General features: G+C 47.3%; 1 pseudogene; it reads right to left on the bottom strand.

The window, feature by feature from the left end:
* Nucleotides 1-3,948: 3,948 nt before the first annotated feature.
* Nucleotides 3,949-7,526, bottom strand: part of LOC101656119 — a 77,883-nt pseudogene continuing 74,305 nt past the window's right edge.

Below are 7,526 nucleotides of genomic sequence, written 5' to 3'. Positions count from 1 at the left end.
GGGGAAGAATATTGAAAGTACCCTGGACTGCTAAAAGGATAAATTGGTCTGCCTTGAAGGAAGTAAAGCCCAGAGTGCTCCTAAGAGGCAAGGAAGACAAGATTTTGTTTAACATACTTTGGATATATTTTCAAGAGCGGCTGGTCCCTGGGGAAAGACATCATGCTTGGTCAAGTGAAGGGGCAGCAAACAAGAGGAAGGCCCTCAGGAGACGGATTGACCCAGTGGCTGCAACAATGCACGCAGGCCTGAGAGCCGTTGTGAGGACTGGGCAATGCTCGTTCTGTTGTGCACAGCATCGCTATGGGTTGGAGGCAACTCGATGACATCGGACAAGCTTAGAACTTCAATTCTCTGTTCTGGGTTTGTGGATGGCTACGGTTTATAAGACATCACCCTTGGTAAAGTAGAATGTCAGCAAATAAGAGGAAGACAGTCAAGGAGATGGATCGACCCAGTGGCTGCAACAGTGGGCTCAGATTGAACAATGTTTGTGGGGATGGTGCAGGACTGCACGGGGTTCACTGTTGTGAGCATAGAGTCACCATCTTGGGGTACAAAAGAGAACCCCAAACTCAAATATAATTTAAGGAGGACTTCTACTAAGTCTTCCAGAGGGACAAAGACAACACAAAGATGCAGACACATGATCCGGATGAGGAATGCCACTGACACGAGATCATAATGGCGTCGGAGGATTGACACTTAAATAAGGCAGGAAACAAAGGAAGCCATCCCAAACTCATGCCTGGTGGCATTAATCTGGCATTAATCTGGTGGCAGATTAATAACGCATCACAATTACGGGTGGGAAGGTAGCAGCAAGAATAGGACCGCGAGGGCAGGAGAAAGACGAGGCTGTCTTTCCTCCCCCGTAAAGAGGGGCAGTCTCTTCTGCAGTCCCGCCTGCAACCCCGACTCATTAATCCCCTGCCAGTCCCGACCCAGTGACAGCCTTGTTATGCTCCATGTCCTTTGCAGTAGCCAAGTGACTGGGAATTCTTGGACCCCAGCATGGCCTTGTGCCAATGGCTTGCACGTGGTCTTTGTTTGGGGTTTGTCCCATTTAAGACCTACTCAATTATCTCTATAAATAATATCTGAGGGGGGCTATCTTTTCTCCCCTGGGATAGTCTTTTCTTATTAAATATCTGAAGTATAAATAACAGTTAGCTCTAGGCAGACACCATTATTTTCCTGTACCTGCCCCTAGTGTTAAAAAGACCTGGCCCTGGTGGTATAGTGGTTACACGTTGGCCTGCGATCTGAATGGTCAGCAGGTCAAAACCACCAGCAGCTCCGTGGGAGAAAGACTGGGCTTTCTACTTCTCTAAACAGTTACAGTCTCAGAAACCCACAGGGGGTTGCTGTGAGTCAGCATTGCATGGACTCGATGGCAATGAGTTAGAGTTTTGAGTAGAAATTTTAGAAAATAATGAGAAAGTCTTTAAGTGAAAGGTAACTTCTACCCTCAGCCAGGCCTGTGGCTGTGTCTGCAGGTACGTGTTTGACATTTAAACTTCCTGTTCTATGCTTCTTCCCTCTGCCAAGAATGATTCGTTAAGAACCCCAATTTCAGTGGCTGCAAAGGAGTTCATCTTATGCACATACAAAAGCGTATTCACTCTTTTTCTTATAACTGGACATATAAACTACTTCTGACTCTTCACCATTATGAATAATAGGACAGAGATCGTGGTACAGTATCAATTCCCCCCCTCAGATTGGGGAAAAAAATAGAATTCTGCATTCAAAATGGATGAGCCTTTTAAAAAGTCTATTGATATCCACTATAAAATTGATTTTCTGAAAAAAAAAAAAAATTGGACTGACCACAGTTCCAGACAACAGTGTACAGGATATTTGCCGGCTGTAGGTCTCTCTTTCACTCTTAGGGCTTGTAAACTCACCCTACCTCTATTGCAAATTTATTTTTCTGAGTCTTCCAGGGCTGTTTTCTTTTGGATTTCCTCTGGCGGTTGTTGCAGCCTCAGGAAGGGAGGGATTCTGGCTGGAGGACAGGAGAGTGGGCGAGTTCCCTAATATTTGCTCCTGTGGGAACTTCAGAGCCAAGCCCCTCTGAGGTGTGCAGCCCAGACACTTCCCGTCCTTTGGTTGAAGGCCAGGCCTAATTCTGCTCCCACCTGCTCCTCGGGGGCTCACACATGTCCTACAGTCCTCAGGCCCACTCCTTACAGGAAGGGCAGCCCTTTGTACTTGCTGCGGGTTTATAACAACAGGAACAAAAACCCACTAACCTACCAACCAACCCAAGCTCAATGCCGTTGAATGAATTCCCGCTCACAGCAACCCTACAGGACAGAGCGGAACTGTCCTGGCTTGTCTTTCTCTGTTGGGCCCACTGTTGGTTTCGGACTGCTGCTGCAGTTAGCAACCCCACATGTCACCCCACATGTCACCAGGGCTCCTGACATGATAGGAAGCTAAGGATGAGGATCTTAGCCCAAGATCAGGCTCCCTGGAAGAGGTTGTTCTTCCCAAGGGTGCTATCTATCACCGAGCCAGGAGGAGTCTGGGCACTGGGGATGACTTTTCCTGAAGAGGGAATTTCAGGCTCATCTGAATGATTCCCTAAGAACCAGGCAAAGGAAGGTGCGCTTCTGCAGGAGCTGCTGAGGAGGGAACAGTTACCAGGAGGAAGCAGAGTATCCCAGGCCCAGGAAGTATCAGGTGCAAAGGTCCTGTGGCCGGGGGTAACATGATCTGTCTGAGATCTTGGAAGAAACTCAAGGAGTCCTTGTGAGGGGGAGCCAAGATGTGAATACTTCTAGGATCAGCTGTTTTAGAGCTTCAAAATATTAGAGGTGATGCAGAAAGGTGAACTGGGAAGCAAAAAGCTCACAGACCGGTGGGTGCAGAGTTTCGTGGATCTGCGGTTGGGAGAAACGTGGCAGGGTACCAATAGCTCTCAGAGTTGGGCGACCCCTTCAGGCAGGGTTTCAGCAGGCAGGAAGGTGAAAGGGCAGAAAGAGGAGAGGTTCCCAGTTTTTTTTCTTATAAGAATGCCACATCCCCAAGGACGCATGATCAGACTGCGACCTAATTGACAGGTTGGACTCCACACTATATTTTCATAAACACTCAAGTCACATGAAATCATCCAGCCATCACCTTGGTAGAGGGTCCGTGAAAAAGAGGAAGGTGCCGAACAAGATGGATTGACCCGGTGGCTGTAACAATGGGTTCAGGCTTAAGAACAGGTGTGAGGATGGCACAGGACTGGGCAGGCTCTCGTGCTGTTGTACATAGGGTTGCTGTGAGTGGCGACAGAGTCCAGGCACCTAACAGCAACAATAACGGTAACTCAAAGGATGACTATGGAGAGTGAAAGAGACTCACGTATGTTGAGTGTTTTGCTAAAGTGGCTGGCCTGTTACGGACATACCATCGATTATGTTAACGACAACAATGAAGTGCCTGGCAGTTAGTACCAAACCAAACTAAACCAAACCAAGTCAGTTAGGACTCATGCTGTTAGGTGCCACCAAGCCAATCCCAACCTGTAGCCACACTGGGTACAAAAGAATGCAACACTGCTTGGTGCTGCACCATCCTAGCAATTGCTGTTCTATTTGAGCCTGTTGTTATAACTGTCATGTCACTCCATCTTGATGAGGGTTTTCTTGTTTGTTGCTGTTGTTGACTTTCTATTTTACCAAGCATAATGTCCTTCTCCAGGGTCTGGTCCCTCCTGATAACATGCTCGCAGTGTGTGTGAGATAAAGTCTTTTTTATTCTCTCTTCTTTTTTGTGTGTGTGTCTATTTTATTGGCAACTTAAAATGCAAAGCACTTTGTTTGTAAACCTAACATCTGGGTTAAATAATGATACTTTGCTGAAGCTGGGGCGCGCACTGCGCAGGGAAACACGCACAAGTCCCGTGGGCGGACACTGCAGCGGTGAGGGCTTGTGCTTACAGGAGCTGATCGATCGACCCCCCGCGCTAACATCCCTTTTCTTCCCCGCCCCTTAGTAAGGGGTGACAATTCTGGAGATGGTTTGGCCGGTCTTAGGCGGCTGGCTTCAGGCCAAACGTCTCCTGGGAGGCGTAGACCAGGTACAGGATGCCGTCTTCATCCCGCTCGCTCTCGTGCACCTCGGAGCTGGGCGTGGACACGCTCACCATGCTGTGGCCGCTGACCAGCTGGAAGAAGGCCTGGTTGGCATTCAGCTGCAGGCGCCTTCGTATGGTTTTGATGAGCTCGCTCATGTGGACGTGATCGGGGACGAGGGACTTGGGTTTATCCAGCACAGGAAGCTGCTTCTCGCCCTTGTATCTTTCTATTCTCACCGGGATTTTAGTAGGATGTTGTTCTCAGATAAGCCGGACATCTTCCACTCTTTGTTCGACTGAGCGGCGCTGCTTGAAGGTCTTCTCAGACGGCTTAGCGCGGGGCAGCGGCAGCGAGGCTACCGTGGCGGCGTCGGTGTCAGGTGGTAGCTCGCACTAGGACGACAGCAACTTCCCTTGTGCTATTCTCACTTCTAAGGCACCTTCTGGTGATGCTTCTCCCCAGAGAGACCTGCTTGCTTCTCAGGCAATCCAGTCTATTCAATCAGCTTTGCCAGCACCATCCGTCAGAGGCACCCATTCGTTGCCAGTCTTCCAGAGCCAGTCTTCTGCCCACAGTTGCATATGTGGGGATTGAAAACTCCATGGCTTGGTTCAGTTGCACCTTAGTCCTCAAAGTGAGACCTTTGCTCTTCAATGCTTTAAAGTGAAGTAAGGCAGCAGATGTACCTAATGCAGTGCAACCTTTGATTTTTTTGAGTGCTCCTTCGCTGGGCAATTGTGAATCCAAATAAAACCCTTGACAACTTCAATCGCTTCTCTACTTAGCATGATGTTGCCTGTTGGTATTGATTTACGCGTAGTAGATGAACTGTTAGTTGTCAACTAGTTGAGCTGGCTCTGACTCTTGACGATCTATGTGTGCAGACTAGGGTTTGCAAGACTACGGGTGACATTTCAGAAGCAGATGGCCAGCCCTTCCTTTGGGGTGCCTCTGGGCGGGTTAAGTTGGTAGTTGAGAGCTCAAGAAACCAAAAGTCAATGACTTTTTGATTATTGAAACATCATAAAAAAATTGTATAGGATTTTAACTCAGGCCCCCAAAGTCAGTGATCCAAGAAAACCTGTTGTCCTGAAGTTAATTCTGAAGCATGGTGTGGTGGTTACATAATCTTCTGGCAATTTGAAAAGGGATGGAGTCTAGCCTGTCAATCAGGTTGCCACTGGATGACCTCATTTGGAGGTGCCGTGGAAATAAATAGCTCACTGGAGGCCAGATACACAGGGACTCTCTGCTTCGTCTTCCTGTTGACAAGACACATGGAGCTACACTGGAACCCTGGAGCTGGAGAAGTCATGTGGAGACCTCTGCCAGCATTGAGATGCTTCTACTGCCACTGGATCCACAAGGCTTTCCACCCACTGGCCCATGATCTTCCTGCATTTGGCGTCCTTGCATGTGTTGTGTGAGTCTGAACAGGAATTTACAGATTTGTATCAGACATATGGGCTAATATCGGACTTACAGACTTGATCTGGACTGGGCTTGGATGTTTTCTCAATATACAATTGCTCTTTATATATAAAATTGCTGCTTCTTATACACATGAGGGTCTATGGATTTGTTTCTCTAGTCCACCCAGACCAATACACACGGTAATGTCATATGTTTCAGAATTAGAATGGCTCCAAAGGATTTTCTTGACTGTAATCTTTACAGCAAAGGATCGCCAGGTCTTTCTTCCACAACATGGCTGGGCCTGTTCAAGCTGCCAACTATTGAGTTAGCATTATTATTAGGTACTGTTGAGTCAGTTCCAACTCACAATAACCCTTTGTACGCCCAAAGGAAGTTTGGCCCAGTTCTGAGCCATCCTCACAATCATTGTTATGTTTCAGGCCATTGCTGCAGCCACTGTGTCAACTCATCTTCTCCATAGTTTCCTCTTTTTCGCTGACCCTCTACTTTACTAAGCATGAGGTCCCTTTTCAGCGACTGGTCTCTAATGATAACCCATCTAAAGTTCTTGAGGTGAGGTCTTTCCATCTTGATTCCAAGAAGCATTCTGGCTGGACTGCTTCCAAGACAGATGTGTTTGTCCTTCTGGTAGGCCACAATACTGCCAGTATTCCTCACCAACATTATAATTCAAATGTGCCACTTCTTTTTTGGTCTTCTTTATTCATTTCACATGCATATAAAATTTTGTGCAGCAGATTTACCCAATGCAAGATGTCTTGGCTGCTGCTTCCATGAGCATTGCCTGTGGATTCAAGCAAAATGAAATTCTTGACAGCTTCAATATCTTCTACCTTTATCATGATGTTGCCTACCAGTCCAATTGTGAGGATTTTTGTTTTCTTTACATTGAGGTGTAATCCATACTGAAGGCTGCAATCCTTGATATTCATCAACAAATGCTTCAATTCGTCCTCACATCCAGAAAGCAAGCTTGTGTCATCTATATATTATTGCAGGCTGTTCGTGAACTTTCCTCCAATTCTGATGCTGGATTCTTCTTCATATAATTCAGCTTCTTGGATTACTTGCTCAGTATACAGATCAAATAAATATGGTGAAAAGATACAACCCTGATGCACACCTTCCCTGATTTTAAACCAAGTACGCCCTTGTTCTGTTTGAACAACTAGTTCTTGGTTGCATACGAACACAATGGAGTGTTCTGGAATTCCTATTCTTCTCAATGTTACAGAGTGCTTGCTGTAACTCACATAAGCGAATGGCCTCAAATAGAGCTAGTAGTTTGCATTTTGTTAGCAGTTGAGAGAAAACCAGTGACCTAACCACGTGCCCCCCAGGGACCTCAACTGCAATCGGAGGCACCCGCCATTTGTCACATAAATTAAATTGAAGAAAGAAAGAAGGCCCAGAGTGTGGACTCTTGCTGTTGCAACAGCCACCTCTTCTGTGAGATGGGTTTCTTCCTTGAAAGAATATGACAATGCAAAGGGCGGTGCTGTTCTGCAAAGGGCAGGGAGAGGCGCATGTGCTTCGAGGAGATGCTTTGTTAACTTTGCGCACATTCCATTCAATAGCCAGTGCTCAGCAGGCAGTCAAATCCACTTTTTAATGCTTTACGATTGAAGGGTGGGTGGGAAACCTAGGCTTGGGTTTGAATGTGGGATGAAGACAGTTGAGGCTGGGTCAGCTTTGGTTCAGTGTCCCAGCCTTAGGCAATGTTTGGATGAGGTCAGGCCACAGGGACTGCAACCATGGGCTCAAACATAGCAGGGATTGTGAGGGTGCCACAGGGCTGGGTGGGGCTTTGTTCTGTTGTACACTGGGTCACTGTGAATCAGAATGGACTCTCGGGCACTTAATGACAACAACAACATGCCTCCCCTGGGATCCTCTTGTCAGTTCGGTTCCGGAGGCACGCAGGGTCTCCTTGGTCACCTCAGCCTTCAGAATGGGGCCAGCTTTCAGGCCAATCGCTGTCACCAGTCATTGACTGTGTGGTATCTAGGCGTT

Source organism: Echinops telfairi, unplaced genomic scaffold (genome assembly GCF_000313985.2).
Source record: "Echinops telfairi isolate 266 unplaced genomic scaffold, ASM31398v2 ScPeMD7_7469;HRSCAF=8507_1, whole genome shotgun sequence".
NCBI lineage: Eukaryota > Metazoa > Chordata > Mammalia > Afrosoricida > Tenrecidae > Echinops > Echinops telfairi.
Note: the sequence above shows the minus strand (reverse complement) of the source record. Positions and strands in the feature narration are given on the sequence as shown.